The sequence below is a fragment of the Elephas maximus genome, chromosome 26 (genome assembly GCF_024166365.1).
Source record: "Elephas maximus indicus isolate mEleMax1 chromosome 26, mEleMax1 primary haplotype, whole genome shotgun sequence".
In the NCBI taxonomy this organism is placed as follows: domain Eukaryota; kingdom Metazoa; phylum Chordata; class Mammalia; order Proboscidea; family Elephantidae; genus Elephas; species Elephas maximus.
Window position 1 is genome coordinate 43184826 of NC_064844.1, and position 17315 is coordinate 43202140.

Here is a 17315-nt window from a genome sequence, read left to right on the forward strand (position 1 = left end):
TTGACACATTGAACACTAGTGACTGAAGACCAGACGAGTTGTGGAATGACAACAAGGACATCATCCATGAAGGAAGCAAGAGGTCACTGAAAAGACAGGAAAGAAAGAAAAGACCAAGATGGATGTCAGAGGAGACTCTGAAACCTGCTCTTGAGCGTTGAGTGGCTAAAGCAAAAGGAAGAATTGATGAAGTAAAAGAGCTGAACAGAAGATTTCAAAGGGCCTTTCGAGAAGACAAAGTAAAGTATTATAATGACACGTGCAAAGAGCTGGAGATGGAAAACCAAAAGGGAAGAACGTGCTTGGCATTTCTCAAGCTGAAAGAACTGAAGAAAAAATTCAAGCCTCAAGTTGCAATAGTGAAGGATTCCATGGGGAAAATATTAAAGGATGCAGGAAGCATCAAAAGAAGATGGAAAGATTACACAGAGCCATTATAAAAAAAAGAATTAATTAATATTCAACCATTTCAAGAGGTGGCATATGATCAGGAACCGATGGTACTGAAGGAAGAAGTCCAAGCTGCTCTGAAGGCATTGGCAAAAAACAAGGCTCCAGGAACTGATGGAACATCATTTGAGATGTTTCAACAAACAGATGCAGCGCTGGAGGTACTCACTCATCTATGCCAAGAAAGATGGAAGACAGCTTCCTGGCCAACTGACTGGAAGAGATCCATATTTATGCCTATTCCCAAGAAAGGTGATCCAACCGAATGTGGAAATTATAGAACAATATCATTAATATCACATGCAAGCAAAATTTTGCTGAAGACCATTCAAAAACGGCTGCAGCTGTATATCGACAGGGAACTGCCACAAATTCAGGCCGGTTTCAGAAGAGGACATGGAACCAGGGATATCATTGCTGATGTCAGACAGATCCTGGCTGAAAGCAAAGAATACCAAAAGGATGTTTACTGTGTTTTATTGACTATGCAAAGGCATTCGACTGTGTGAATCATAACAAACTATGGATAACACTGCAAAGAACGGGAATTCCAGAACACTTAATTGTGCTCATGAGGAACCTTTACATAGATCAAGAGGCAGTTGTTCGGCCAGAACAAGGGGATACCGATTGGTTTAAGGTCAGGAAAGGTGTGCATCAGGGTTGTATTCTTTCACCATACCTATTTAATCTGTATGCTGAACAAATAATCTGAGAAGCTGGACTATATGAAGAAGAATGGGGCATCAGGATTGGAGGAAGACTCATTAACAATCTGCATTATGCAGATGACACAACCTTGCTTGCTGAAAGTGAAGAGGATTTGAAGCACTTACTAATGAAGATCAAAGACCACAGCCTTTAGTATGGATTATACACCTCAACAATAAAGAAAACAAAAATCCTCACAGCTGGACGGATGAGCAAAATCATGATAAACGGAGAAAAGATTGAAGTTGTCAAGGATTTCATTTGACTTGGATGCACAATCAACAGCCATGGAAGCAGCAGTCAAGAAATCAAAAGACGCATTGCATTGGGTAAAGCTGCTGCAAAGGACCTCTTCAAAGTGTTGAAGAGCAAAGACGTCATCCTGAAGACTAAGGTGCGCCTGACCCAAACCATGGTATTTTCAATCACATCATATGCATGTGAAAGCTGGACAATGAATAAGGAACACCGAAGAAGAGTTGCTGCCTTTGAATTGTGGTGTTGGCGAAGAATATTGAATATACCATGGACTGCCAAAAGAACGAACAAATCTGTCTTGGAAGAAGTGCGGCCAGAATGCTCCTTAGAAGCAAGGATGATGAGACTGTGTCTTACATACTTTGGACATGTTGTCAGGAGGGATCAGTCCCTGGAGAAGGACATCATGCTTGGCAGAGTACAGTGTCAGTGGGAAAGAGGAAGACCCTCAAGGAGGTGGATTGACAGAGTGGCTGCAACAATGAGCTCAAGCATAACAACGATTGTAAGGATGGCACAGGACTGGGCAGTGTTTCGTTCTGTTGTGCATAGGGTCGTTATGAGTTGGAACCGACTCGACGGCACCTAACAACAACAACAACAACAACCATGGACTAGCAGTGCCTTTTTTTTTTCTTTACTACTGGAAGCAGAGTCATCAACATCTTTAAGAATAATCAGACTTGAGAACCAATTTAGAAAAGTCATCCTTAAAATTTTGTTTCTCTAGAACCACTCTGGGTACCAAATGTCTTAGGCTGGGTTCTCTTGAGAAAGAAAAGCTGTAAAGTGTATGAATAATATATACCCATTTCCATTGAGTTGAATCCAATTCATAGCAACCCTATAGGACAGAGTAAATCTGCCTATAGAGTTTTCAAGGAGCACCTGGTGGATTTGAACTGCTGAACTTTTGGTTATGAGAAGTAGCTCTTAACCACTATGCCACCAGGGTTTCCATAAATAATATATAGAGAGATTTATATCAAGCCAATGGCTCACATGGTTGTAGAGGCTGGAATGTCCCAAGTCCGTGGGTCAGGCTGGAGGCTTCTCCTAATTCACATAGCTACAGTGGCTTGTAAGCCCAAGATTGGCAAGTCAGACAGCAGGCTGTGGCTAAGAGGCCATGAAGACTGATGAAGCTCAAGATCAGCAGGCATGATAGCAAGTAAGCTGCTAGCTCAAGTTCTAAGAACCAGAGGTCAGACAAACAGGAGCCAGCTGCAGGATCCAGAGTGAGCAAAAGCCCACAAGCCTTGCCAGAAAGTCCATCTATGTTGGATACAGGCCACACCTCCCAAAAACCTCCCTTTCAACTGATTGGCTACTCACAGCAGATCCCACCATGGAGGTGATGATACTATATCAGATTTTATCATGGAAGTGATTACATCAATATACGAGTGCCAAACTACATCATAACTGCCAAACCATTGAGAATCATTGCCCAGCCAAGTTGACACACAACTTTAGCCATCACAGATAGAAATTTAAGATTGGAGTTTCAATGGGAGGGAAACAAGGAAACCTCAAAGTGAAAGATGGGGTCAATGCCAATGTGGGAGCAAGAGAAGAAGTGATTTCTAAGTGCCAGCTTGTCTCTCCCTAGGTTTGAAACAGACTTGAACTGGGCCTTGCCTTTGTGGTCTTCAGTCTCATTAAAAACATTGTGTATGTATGTGTATGTGATATAAAAACTAATATTCATTGAGCATTTTTCATGTGTGAGGCACTTTACTAAGCACTTTATCTCACCAATTCTTCAAAACAATGACCTCAATTTTATAGATGCAGAAACTAAGATGCAGAGAGTTTAAGTGGCAGAGCCAGGACTTGAACCCAGGTTTGCCTCGCTCTGGGAAATGTGTTATTGCTTTCTATGCCATCCTACTTTACAATCAAGATGAGCAAGCCAAAAAAAAAAAAAAGGGAAGCAAGCAAGCATGGTACAGGCATTGGAGGGGGTCAGAGTGGTGAGACGTGTCAGTGTGGGCCAGACAGATTGACCAGGGAAGGCATCTTGGAGGAGGGTACCTGGAAACTGGGTTCTCACCAGTGGGTTTGGATTTGGGATGGTAAAAGGAGTGAGTGGTGAGAACATCAGCTTGGGTTGGTGGGAGGACCTCTTGGTTATGAGATGTAGCTCTTAACCACTATGCCACCAGGGTTTCCATAAATAATAAAATAAAGAGATTTATATCAAGCATATGGCTTGATATAAAGCTGTAAAGTGTACCAATTGGGTGGTGCAGGCTGTGAGGTAGTTACCCAACAAATCAGAGAAGATAGGAGGAGTTCAGTCTTCCTAACAGGGAAGAGTGTTTGTATCCAGTGTGGCACACAGAGTGACCAGAAGGGAAGCTCACCATCAAGTCAAAGAGGTGGAGAAGGGCCATGTCACAGGTGGGAGATGGGTGAATTGTCGTGGGTTTGGGGTGGGGGTGGGTGACATGTAGACTAGCTTATGCTTTTGGTTGTTATCCTGAGGACAGTGGGAAGCTGTTTAAGGGTTTTAAGATGGCGAACGGTGTGATTAGGATGGGGTGGGTGGGTTTGAGCAATGTTTAGGAAACAAGACAGGACTTGGTAATGGAACTAGATGAGAGAGAGAAAGGTGGGAGCATGCCCAGCAGGGTCACCTGGCAGTGACCTGGAGTGCGCAGGGAAGTGGGGACAAAAGGAGGGAGCCTTGTTAGCTACAGTGTTGGGGAAGCTGTTGCCAAGGAGAGGAGGGGACTGATGGTGCCTCACCCTGGGCAGGGTACAGACAAGCGTTCTGGGTGAGAATTAGGACTCTCTGTAAGCCTTGAGCATGCCCTTAGGGTGGTGACAAGTGTGGCTCTGTGTGCTTCCTGATGTCATGGCCAGCTGCAGGGGCCCATGGAGAACACCTAGGGGCTTCTCAGCACCCAAGATGGTGCAGAGTCCATGCAGAGACCTATCTCAGCACCCAGGGTGGTACAGGGTTAGGGCTGGCTGTCTTTGAGGCACAGCTCATTTGACGTTCCACCTCCCAGCCCCTGTCTACCCCACACCCTGGTTTTACATGAAACCCACACATCATTCCAGATCACCCACTACTGTTGGCCAGGGACTGTCCTGGACACTGATAGTGGGCAGGCGAAGCCTTTGCTAAGCAAGGTGGCTGAAATAAAATGTGTAATTGTGCTCCAAGACACCTTAATTGTTTATTAATTACTCCATAAATCATAGTGACACCTGTTTGTGCTCCCGTTAGTTCACTCTCATGAGGTGGGGGATGGAAGTACATTGTGCTTCTTGAAAAGATGCAGAGCCAAAGTATATCTAGGCCCAAAGCTGTGGGTTGGAGGTCCCCGAATTGGGACCAGACAGCAGGGCTCTCAGTACTTCTCCACCAACTGCAATCCCACCTACCTTTTAGTACTAATACCATTGATGGAGGCTTGATGAGACATGCATGGGGCTAAATGTTCCTCCTTCCCCTCTATTTGGTTTCAACCTCCCAGAAATCTGTGAAGAGGGGGATTATTAGGTTTGTCTTACAGGTGAGAAACTGAGGCTCAGAGATTTTATCCAAGGTCACACATGCTAGAGTTTGAACCTGGGTTTTTATGATTCACAAATAATGTTGCCCCTGGTGGAAGAGTCAGGGAACTGTCTTTCCTGTTAACAATCCCGTGTATCTCATACATATTTTCTACATTTACATGAGGAAAGACAAGCTATTTCCTAAGTGAAGACATCCCTAAAGTTTTTTGAGGATCATACTAAAATGCAAACAGGTTCATCCAGATGTTTTAGCTGGGGTATCTCGGTGCCCTGCAGCTCAGCCTGGCCTTTGCCGGAGTCCCACTCTAACTGACCTGTATCCCAGACAGACACCCGTTCCTGCCCCTCGGAGCCTCTGTCTGCCTACATCTGTTGGCAGCCATCAGTGACTGACTGCCTGGCCCTGGAGAGCGTGCAATTGCTCCAGATGGCTAATAGAACTTTATTGTCACTATAATTTTAATGTGCCCATTGCAAAGCCTCTGTCTGGAAGCTTAGCTACTGCAGATGCACCAGTCCCTGGCTGCTGGGAGTAGGGCCATTGTTGCCTTTCCTTTCTTTCCCGGGCCCTTAGCATACTTCCTCAGATGCTATGAACTGGCTTCTTTAGAAGACAAGTAACTCTATAAAACCCAGTCTTGGGGGTAACCCTTTTCCCTGGGTTGAGATTAGAGTTTTGAAGGGAGGAGGGAGCATTTGAGGTGGCAGTTGGAAGAACCTCTCTCTCTGGGTCCTGAGCACCAGTGGAGGAAGGGGGCTTGCAAGAGGTGGGGGAAGAGTGCAGGTGGGCAGGGAGAGGCTAGCTCATCATCTCGCAGTCAGCCTGCTTGTCCCTCAGGTCTCAGCTTCCAGAGACTGTCCCTGATGAGCCAATCCTGTTATTCTCTGTTTGCAACCTGTTATTGTCTTTCCCGTACTTTTCCCCATTCATAAGTTTATTCACAGGTTTATTTGTTTAATGTCTCTCTCAGAGAGTAGGCTATACAGGAGTAAATTTGTTTTGTTCACCACTATACCAGGTGCTGTAGCCCTGGTGGTGCAGTGGTTAAGAGGTCAGCTGCTAACCAAAAGGTCGCAGTTCCAATCCACCAGCCGCTCCTTGGAAACTCTATGGGGGCAGTTCTACTCTGTTCTATCGGGTCACTATAAGTCAGAATCGACTCCACAGCAATGGGTTTTTATACCAGGTACCAGCACAGTACCTGGAACATAATAAGCATGCAATAAATATTTGTTGGATGAACACATAAGTGAATGAATGTTATTATTGCGCTGTGATCACTCTCTCAAGAACAGTTCTCTCAGGTTGTACAGATAGAAGGGAGTCCCTGGGTGGCACAAACAGCTACACACTTTGTTACTAACAAAAAGGTTGGTGATTCAAATCCACTCAGAGGTGCCTTGGAAGAGAGGCTTGGTGATCTACTCCCAGAAGGTCACCACCTTTGAAAACCCTGTGGAGCATGGTTCTACTCTGAAGTACATGGAGTGTCCATGAGTTGCTACTGACTTGTTGCCATCGGGTTTGGTTTTGGACTGATAGAGGGGCTCATGGTGCACTAGAAGGTGATTTAAAATGGGAAGGAAGGAGGAAGGAAATCAAGATGATTTCAGAGGCCAATGGAGTAGTTGGATTCTGGGCCCTGAAGCCTGAGGCTAAGATGTCCAACTTGGTTCTTGGTACATAACAGGCACTGAACACAACAGACAGTAAGTAAATGAACGAGAACAGGTTACAAAGAATTTTTCTCTTCGTTGATGGCAAAGTAAGCAAGTCTATGGGAGACAGAACAGTTCAAGTGTCTTAGTTACCTAGTGCTCCTGTAACAGAAATACCACAAGCAGGTAGCTTTAAAGAACAAAACTTTATTTTCTCACAGTTTGGGAAGCTAGAAGTCTGAATTCAGGGTGTGGCTCTGGGGGAGGTCTTTCCTTATCTATTTCAGCTTCTAGTAGTTGCCAGCAATCCCAGTGTTCCTAGGCTTGTAGATGCATCCGTTGTCAGTCTTCCTCTTCCCTCTGTGTGTGTGCCTCTGTGTCTTGTCTGCTCTTTTTACAACTTGGAAGTGATTAGGTTTAGGATGCATCCTACTCAGCTATGGCCTAATTAACATAACAAAGAAAACTCCATTTCCAAACAGGACCACAGGTCTTCAGTATATATATTTTGGGGGACACAATTCAATCCATAACACCGTGCCTGACAGAAAAAGAGCAGAGGTGTTTCAGCATCATCTCCCATGTTTATGAGGTAAATTTCACCACAGCAGAAGTTGGAACATAAAACTTCCCAACCTGCCTTCTTCCTCTTATGCTCTAGCCTGAAAAAACCTGCCAGCAGCTTAGCACCTTCCAGCAGGGAGGCAGTGAGGACACCAGGCCATCTGGCTGGGCTATGGGTGTCGTGGAACTGGAGGACATTATTAGTTAGCACCAGGGTGCAGATAAGTGAAACAGTGAGTCTTGGAGGAGCCATCAGGCCAGAATCACCCTCCATCATGAAAAGGAGCTTGCAGGTAGTTTAGGGATGTAGGAAAGCCTTTGTCCTCCCCTGTCCCCCATACCATCCTTCTGCTGGGGCCAGCTAGACCCATAGGCTACCTAGCCTGTTGGGTCTTAGACTGACAGAAGTCCACTGAGTATCCAGGGAACACGGTGGGGCAGGGTAGGGGTGGAGGGACACATACAGAAACTTCCCAGAGTGATGTGTGGTCTAGAAGGGGAGGCTTGGTCCTGCTTGCTGGACTAGATGTGTTGCATTTAATTACCAAGGCTGTTGTGGGGCCAGGGAAAGCTTCGCATGTGGGAATGGAACTTGATCTCAGCCCTGAGATCAAGACTAGGTAAGCAAAGAGGCAATGAATATTGGAAGGGGGAGGGCAGATTTTAAGGACAGGATGGAGGTGAGGGACACAGGGGCTCAGGGGAAAGAAGGCAGAGAGATTCCTCAACAGGAGGGTTGTGTGTTCCCAAGGAAGGGCTGTGGAGATGGAATGTGTATCCAGGAGCCTGAAATCACCAGAGATGGGCTTTATTTATTTATTTTCCATGGGAACAGGAAAGGGGGAGAGAGAGGAGGGGACTAACGTCAGTTGAATGGGTACTATATGCCAGGTATTCTCAGACCCTTTAATTTTTAAAAAATTTAATTCAAATAATCACAAATATGAGGATTTATTTTCTTTATTTTACAGATGGGAGACTGAAGCCCAGAGAGGTTAAATTGCCCAAGGTCTCACAGTATATCTTGAATGGTTCCAAAATCTTTTCTCTACCTGCCATCCCACATTGTGGACTGGCCTCCTAGGCAGGAAACTTGGTCCTAGGCTCAGTGTTAGGGATGATGTCAGTGGGGAAGAGTATCTTTAATTGAATCCTGTACTCTGCTGACTTTGGGATATATTGAGAAAGAGATGATGGTCACTATTTCACCTTTATCACACAGGGCTGGATTGGAGAACATGGGGAAGAATACAGGGTCACATTCTTTCCCCTTAATCGGACCCCCTTATCTGCTCAGCTGCAGGCAGAGAAGTAAAGAAACTGTAGGCACAGGTGAACAAGGCTGGCGTAGAGCAGGGCCAGATGTGGGACTGAAGCGCTGTTCAGATTTGGGAGACCAAGTTTCCCCAAGTGGATGCGAAGATAGGAAGTAGGGTTCTTCCAACAGTTAAATCTGCTGCTACTTGCACTGTAGCCTGCTTGGTCCACAGTTACCTTTCAGGGGCTGGGTTCCCAAGGTGGCCCTTCATCTCAGTTGTCCTAGCTTCTCATCACCTGTCCTAGGATCTCTCACCTTGAATCATCTGCTCTCCTCAACCTCTTTCATTAACCCACCCCTGAGCTTAATTTGCCTCTTCCTGAAAGGTCGTCTTCTTCCCTGATCCTTCAAGACCCTGCTTAAATGCAATCTCTGCAAAGCATTCTGTGAAGGAGATGGGGCATGTTCCCCTTCTATGCTTCTATATTCTTTTTTTACTAATTTATTTTATTTTGTTGTTGAGAATATACACAGCAAAACCTATACCAATTCAACAGTTTCTATTTGTACAATTCTACATATATATAATTCATTGATGTTGATTACATTCTTTGAGTTGTGCAAACATCCTCACCCTCCTTTTCTGAGTTGTTTCTCCTCATTAACATAAAATCACTGCCACCTAAGGTTCCTGTATGATCTTTCACATTACTGTTGTCAAATTGATTCCATATAAAAAAATTTTTTTTAATATAGATAAGTTTATTTATTTATTTGGTTTAAGGTTTAAAGATTGTCTCAGGGCAATAGATTCAGCTGTTCATCCATTCTCCATGGCTCCAGAAAGTCTGGAGTTCATGAGAACTTGAAATTCTGTTCTGCATTTCTCCCCTTTGATCAGGATTTGTCCACAGAATCTTTGATCAAAATGTTCAGTAATGGCAGCTGGGTACCATCCAATTCTGGTCTTGTGGCAGAGGAGGCGGTTGTTTTTGGAGGCAATTAGCCACATATTCCGTATTTTCCTCCTATTCCTTACTCTTATTTTTCCTCTGTTGCTCCATGTGAATAGGGACCAATTGTTGTGCCTTGGCAGGCCGCTTCCAAGCTTTTAAGATTCCAGGCACTACACAATGAACTATGAGGTAGAACAGAAGCACTAAACATGGTATTAGGCCAATTAATTGGAATGTCTCATGAAACCCTGACCCTAAACCTCCAATCCAAGGAACCAAACCCCATGAGGTACTTGGTCAAACATAAGCAGCCTTGGCAGTTACTTCTTTTTTTGATTGTTGTTGTAAATATATCTATTACCCAGCTTTTGCCAATTCAACTTTTAACAGGTATACAGCTTACTGACAGCAATTACAGCAATTGGCTGTGCAACCCTTAATCAATGCAATGTTTCTATCACCGTTAACCTTCTTTTCCTCCTCCCTCCTGTCCCTGGTAACCACTAATAAACTTTGGTCTGTATACATTTGCCTTTTCTTTTCTTTTTATATAAGTGAGGTCATACAATATTTGTCCTTTTATAATTAGCTTATTATTTCACCAATTATAAAAGGACAAATATTGTATGACCTCATATAAAAAGACAAGAAAATAATGAAGACAAATAATGTCTTCAAGCTTCATCCATACTGTAGCGTCTATCAAGACTTCATTTCTTGTGCTCTTGTATTCTTTAGAACCATTTTATATCAAAACCATGTCTTGATGTGCCTTGCTCACTACATTGTGAGCGCCTGAGATCAGGGACTCTACTCATTCATCTTTATACCTTCATACTGGGTGTTTAGAAACGTCTGTTGACTTTCACTAAGGGGAAGATAGAACTATGCAGTTCTCCCTACAGGCTGGACATAGCGGGATTATGAGGATGAAGGTAGGAAGGTGGCATTGAGGCCTAAGATGGATAAGGAGGTGGTGAGCACCACTTGCCAGGAGAACAAACTACATATGCCCTGCTGAGAGAACTAGGAGATGTGAAGTAAGACTACCAAAAAAAAAAAAAGATCCTTGCAATGGAGTATTAAATACCTGATTTATGAAAACTTAGGAATGATGTTGTGATCATTAGAACTCACCATGGATTCGTTACCAAAAAAACCAAACCCCTTGTCATCTAGTCGATTCTGACTCATATAGCAACCTATAAGACCAAAATTAAGCTGAAGTGGTCCTAAAGAACATAACAGCTGTAGGCTGTCAGGTAACCACACTTATTGCAGGGTATCTGAGAAGCACGTCTCTGTGTCTAGCCCCAAGACCAAAACCAAGCCCATTGCCATTCAGTCAATCCCAACTCATAGTGACCCTGTAGGACAGAATAGAACTGGCCCATAGGATTCCAAGGAGTGGCTGGTAGATTCAAACTGCTGACCTTTTGGTTAGCAGCCAAGCTCTTAAGCACTGCACCACCAGGGCTCAGGACACTATTAATAATTGTGCTAAGACAATAGGAATAGGTTAGGACTGTCCCTTGAAAACCAGGACATCTAGTTAACCTATCTCCTGAAAACTTTTGTAGGATTCAGTCTTTGATTCTATCTGTTATTTTTATCTTTTTTATTTTTGCTTATCTTGAATAAAATAGCTAACCTGTGCTTATTTATATGCTAGGAATGATTTTAAGCACTTTACATCAATTCACTCATTTAATTCTCCTAGCAATCTCATGAGGTAGATACCATTATTATGTCCGTTCAACAGGTGAGGGAACTGATGCACAGGGAGGTTTTGTGGTTTGCTCAAGGTCACACAGCATATAGGGGGCAGAGCTGGGCTTTTAATTCAAGAGGTTTTCTTCTAGGGCTTGAACTCTTAAATACACCACTATTTGTAGAATTTTGAACTAGCAGAGACTATAAAGGTAATTTTACTGAGACCCAGGGAATTGCCATAACTTAGAATGTTAGGACTAGTGTCTAGAGCCCTGACTCCTGAGTCTAGGGTTTCTTCACTGCTGTTTGCTGCAGACATGCTTATTGAATTTGTACGTAATAAAGTTGGAAAAGAAAATTCTGCAATTGAAGATACAGTAAAAGTTCAAAGTGATTTTGACAGGCTAGAATGCAGGTTTGAAACCAATAAGTTGAAATTTAACAGAGATATATGTAAGCTTCTACATTTAGGTTCAAAAGCATCAATTGCACAAGTGCCAGATGGAGAAGACCTTACCAATAAAGTTTATTGGTAAGAAAATCAATCAGAGGTAACAGGAGGTGAGACTAAGGGGATACGATTTTAGTCTGCATTAATAAGATGAGATTCATTTGCCATTAAAGTCAGAGGAGCACTGCTCTAGGCCAGTGGTTCTCTTCAAACCAATGCCTATCAGAATTACCAAGGTGTCACCCCAGTCCCAGTTCTGCAGTCCCAAAACTCCACACCCAGATTCTGATTCAATTTGTAGGAAGTGGTACCCAGGAGCTGCTTTTATTTTTTAAACTGCTTCCCATGTGATTCTAATGTATAGCCAGGACTGGTATTAAATCAATCCCTCTCAAACTTGACAAAGTTGAGGAGTCAGACTGAGCACAGGGGGAGGGAGAGACAATTCAGAAATAGCAAGGATTTGTCAGACCTGACCTGGCCAGCATGCTGCAGGCTGGATTGGCCAGTGCACAGGCTGAGGGAAGCAGTAGCACTCGGGACGCACTTTTCGCACCAGGAGAAACTGAGCAGTGGAGAGTCTGCACAAGCCTGTGGAATGAGGGGGAAGCGGTGCTGGATCTGTGAAAGTTAAGTGCAAGCATCTAATCTACTGTGCGGGATCAAAAAAACCCTTCCCCCTCTGGGAAGTATCTCTTTCCAATTCACCCACCCCCTCCCCACTCTGCTGTGGTCCTGGTCAGGCTCCAGCGATTGCCACACCCCCTGGGCCAGAAGTAGGACCTGCTGTGTGTCTCAAGCCATTCTCCTGGCGCTGGAGAGGGAACAAATTAACAAAAAACAAACAGGAAAAAATAATCTGCCAGCTCTCATGAACCAGGACTTCAGGGCAGGCACAGACCCTTTGCCTAGGCACAGGCATAAGAGGTCCATGGGCTTTGAATGCCTTTCATCACTGCCTAGATCTGTGTGGGCCTGTTTCAAAAGCATAGGCCCTCATTAGCAGAGTACAACAGGGTGTATACCTGAAGCCTATTTTCAACTGCAACAGCTAAGAGGAAGTGGCAGATCTGTGACACTGGACACCATCCTGCCCATTAAGCAGGGTCCTCACCTATCCATCAGGTGCCTGAGGACTGGTGGCTCCACCAACTCCACCTAGCCACCCATGACAGGGGTACCAGAATAAGTGGTGCCTCCCGCTCCTTGCAGCCAGCAGCACTGGGTGCTCAAAGTCTGGCTGCCAAACCCACTCACCTATGTGCTCTAGGGAACAGGGATGCTCCTTCTACCCAGGCACTCAGGAGCAACTGTCAGCCCCCTACCATGCTCAGCACATAGACCCCTACCGCAGCCAGATATCTGTACCTGTTCCAATCACCCCTCCATAGCCCTACCCATTTAGGACTGTAGGTGAGAGCCTGCACCACACACTCAGTAACTGACAACCTGTACACCTGCGCTGAATCAACACAAGAAAAGTAAATGGACTCCTGAGCTCACATACCTAGTAGCAGCTCTAACCACCTGGTGACAGGACATGAGAGCTTCAAAGACACCAATAATCAAAGTAGCTCACACAACCAGCCTATTTGGGCATATCAAAACAAAACAAAACAAAAACGGGAAGCTAAGACACAGTAAGCAAACATAAAATAAATACAATAACTTATTGATGGCTCAGAGGCAATGGTCAATATCAAATCACATAAAAAGGCAGACCATGGGGACTTCAGCAAGTGACCAAAACAAAGAACAAGAAAACCTCCCAGAGGAAGACAAAGTCTTGGAATTACCAGAGGTAGAATTCAAAAGATCAATATACAGAACTCTTCAAGAGATCAGGAAAAATACAGACCAAGCCAAGGAACACACCGACAAAGCAGTAGAGGAACTTAAGAAGGTTATATAAGAGCAAAATGACAAATTTAATAGGCTGCAAGAATCCATAGAGAGACAGCAAACAGAAATCCAAAAGATTAACAATAAAATTTCAGAATTAGACAACTCAGTAGAAAGTCATAGGAGCAGTATTGAGGCAATGGAAATCAGAATTAGTGAAACTGAAGATAAAGCACTTGACACCAACTTATTTGAGGAAATATCAGATAAAAGAATTTTTTAAAAATGAAAAAACTGTAAGAAGTATGTGGGACTCTATCAAGAGGAATAACCTACCAGTGATTGGAATAACAGAACATGGGGAGATAACAGAAAACACAGAGAGAATTGTTGGCAGAAAACTTCCCTTATATCAGGAAAGATGAGAAGATACCTATCCAAGAAGCTCACTGAACCCCATACAGGATAGATCCCAAAAGAAAGTTATCAAGACATACTATAATGAAATTTGCCAAAACCTAAGATAAAGAGAGAATGTTAAGAGCTGCTAGGGATAAACTAAAAGTCATCTACAAAGGAGAGTCAATAAGGATAAGCTCTGACTACTCAGCAGAAACCATGAAGGCAAGAAGGCAATGGAATGGCATATATAAAGCCTTGAAGAAAAAAAAAATTGCCAGCCAAGAATTATATACCCAGCAAAACTGTCTCTCAAATATGACAGTGAAATTAGGGCATTTCAGATAAAGAGAAGTTAAGGAAATTTGTAAAAACCTAACCCAAATTACAAGACAATGTTAAAGAGAGTTAGAGAATAATATCAGATAACAACCCAAGACTAGAACACACGACAGAACAACCAGAAACCAACCCAGACAGGGAAGTTACAAAAATAAATCAAGTCTAAAACAGAGACGTCAATATGTAAAAGATGAAAATGCAAAAACAAAAATTAGGGGCTAAATAACATAGCCATAGAACTGTCATATGGAGAAGTCAAAGCAATATCAAGAAATAAAAGATCGGTTTAAACTTAGAAAATTGGAGGTAAATTTTAAGGTAACCAAAAAGAAAACTAACAATCCTACACATCAAAATAAAAAAAGAAAAACATAAAGACTTAGTGAAAAGAAAATCAACAATGAAAAAGATGAAAAGAAAATACATAAAGAAAAACAACTCAGTACAGAAAATTAAGTGGACCAAAGAAACTGTCAACAACACACACACATACACACACACACAGATATCAAAATGACAGCACTAAACTCATACGTATCCATAATTATGCTGAATGTAAATGGACTAAATTCACCATTAAAGAGACAGAGAGTGACAGAATGGATAAAAAACAAGATCCGTCTATGTGCTGCTTACAAGAGACACACCTTAGATTCAGGGACACAAACAAACTAAAACTTAAAGGATGGAAAAAAATATTTCAAGCAAACAACAATCAAAAAGGAGCAGGAGTGACAATATTAATCTCTGACAAAATAGACTTTAAAGCAAAATCCACCACAAAGGATAAGAAAGGACACTATATACTGATTAAGGAGTCAATACACCAGGAGGACATAATATATATTTACACACCGAACGACACAGCTCCAAAATTCATAAAACAAACTCTAACAGCACTGAAAAGAGAAATAGTTCCACAATAATAGTAGGAGACTTCAACACACCACTTTTGTGAAAGACAGAACATCCAAAAAGAAGCTTAATAAAGACAGGGAAGATCTAAATGCCACAATCAACCAACTTGATCTCATAGACCTCTATAGAACACTCGACCAGCCAAGTATATGTTCTTTTCCAATGCACATGGAACATTCTCCAGAATAGACCACATATTAGGCTACAAAGCAAGACTTAACAGAATCCAAAACATTGAGATATTACAGAGCATCTTTTCTGACCATAAAGCCATAAAAATAGAAATCAATAAGAGAAACAGCAAGGAAAAAAAAATCAAATACATGGAAACTGAACAACACCTTGCTCAAAAACTCCTGGGTTATAGAAGAAATCAAGGATGGAATAAAGAAATTCATAGAACAAATGAGAATGAAAATACATGTTTAGGGACACAGTAAAAGCAGTGCGTAGAGGTCAATTTATAGGAATAAATGCACACATACAAAAAGAAGAAAGGACCAAAATCAAAGAATTATCCCTACAGGTTGAATGAATAGAAAAAGCAACAAAAGAAACCCTCAGGCACCAGAAGAAAGCAAATAATAAAAAATAGAGCAGAAATAAATGAAATAGAGAATAGAAAAACAATTGAAAGAGTTAGCAAGACCAAAACTGGTTCTTTGAAAAGATCAACAAAATTGATAAACCACTGGCCACACTGAAAAAAGAAAAACAGGAGAGGGAGCAAATAACCCAAATAAGAAATGAGATGGGTGAGATCACAACAGACCCAAGTGAAATGAAAAGAATCATAACAGAATATTATGAAAAACTGTACTCGAACAAATTGGAAAACCGAGAGGAAATGGACAAATTCCTAGAAACACACTACCTAGTTAAACTAACACAAACAGTGGTGGAACGGCTAAATAAACCTATAACAAAAGGAGAGATTGAAGAGGTAATTATAAAAAACTCTCCAAAACAACCACAAAAGCCTTGGCCCTGATGACGGCTTCACTGCAGAGTTCTACCAAATTTTCAGAGAAGAGTTAACACCACTACTATTAAAGGTATTTCAGAACATAGCAAAGGATGGAATACTCCCAAACTCATCTGGGAAGCCAGCATAACCCTGATAACAAAACCAGGTAAAGACACCATGACAAAAGAAAACTACAGCCAATATCCCTCATGAACATAGACACAAAAATCCTTAACAAAATTCTAGCCAATAGAATTCAACAACATATCAAAAAAAGTAGTTCACCATGACCAAGTGGAATTCATACCAGGTTTTTTTTTAAGCAGGGATGGTTCAATATTAGAAAAACAATCAATGTAATCAATCACATAAATAAAACAAAAGATAAGAGCCCCGGGTCTTATCAATTAATGCAGAAAAGGCATTTGACAAAGTCCAACACCCAGTCATGAGAAAAACTCTGAGCAAAATAGGAATAGAAGGGAAATTCCTAAACATAATAAAGGACATTTTTACAAAACCTACAGCCAACATCCTCCTAAATGGAGCGAGTCTGAAAGCATTCCCCTTGAGAACAGGAACTAGACAAGGTTGCTCTTTATCAATGCTCTTATTCAACATTGTGCCTAGCCAGAGCAATAAGGCAAGAAAAAGAAATAAAGGTATCCAAATTGGTAAGGAAGAAGTAAAAGTAAGCCTATTTGCAGATCATATGATCTTACACACAGAAAACCCCAAAGAATCCACAAGGAAACTACTGGAACTAATAGAAGATTTGAGAAAAGTACAGGATAAAAAGTAAACATACAAAAATCAGCTGAATTCCTCTACATCAACAAAGAGAACCTAAAACAGGAAATCATCAAATCAATACCATTTACAATAGCCCCCAAGAAGATAAAATACTTAGTAATAAACCTAACCAGAGATGTAAAAGACCTATATAAAGAAAACTACAAGATACTACTGCAAGAAACCAACAGAGACCTACATAAGTGGACAAACATTCCTTGCTTGTGGATAGGAAGACTCAACGTTGTGAAAATGTCAATTCTACTCAAAGCGATCTACAGATACAATGCAACCCCAATCCAAATTCCAATGACATTTCTTAATGAGATGGAGAAACAAATCACCAACTTCATAAGGAAAGAAAAGAGGCCCTGAATAAGTAAAGCATTACTGAAGAAGAAGGACAAAGTGGGAGGCCTCGCACTACCAGATTTTGGAACCAATTATACCACCACAGTAGTCGAAACAGCCTGGTACTGGTAAAACAACAGATTCATAGAC

The 17315-nt window shown here is 42.1% G+C and overlaps 1 pseudogene; it reads right to left on the reverse strand.

The window, feature by feature from the left end:
* The window catches only part of LOC126067948 (uncharacterized), a 39601-nt pseudogene that overhangs the window by 13464 nt on the left and 8822 nt on the right, over positions 1-17315 (reverse strand).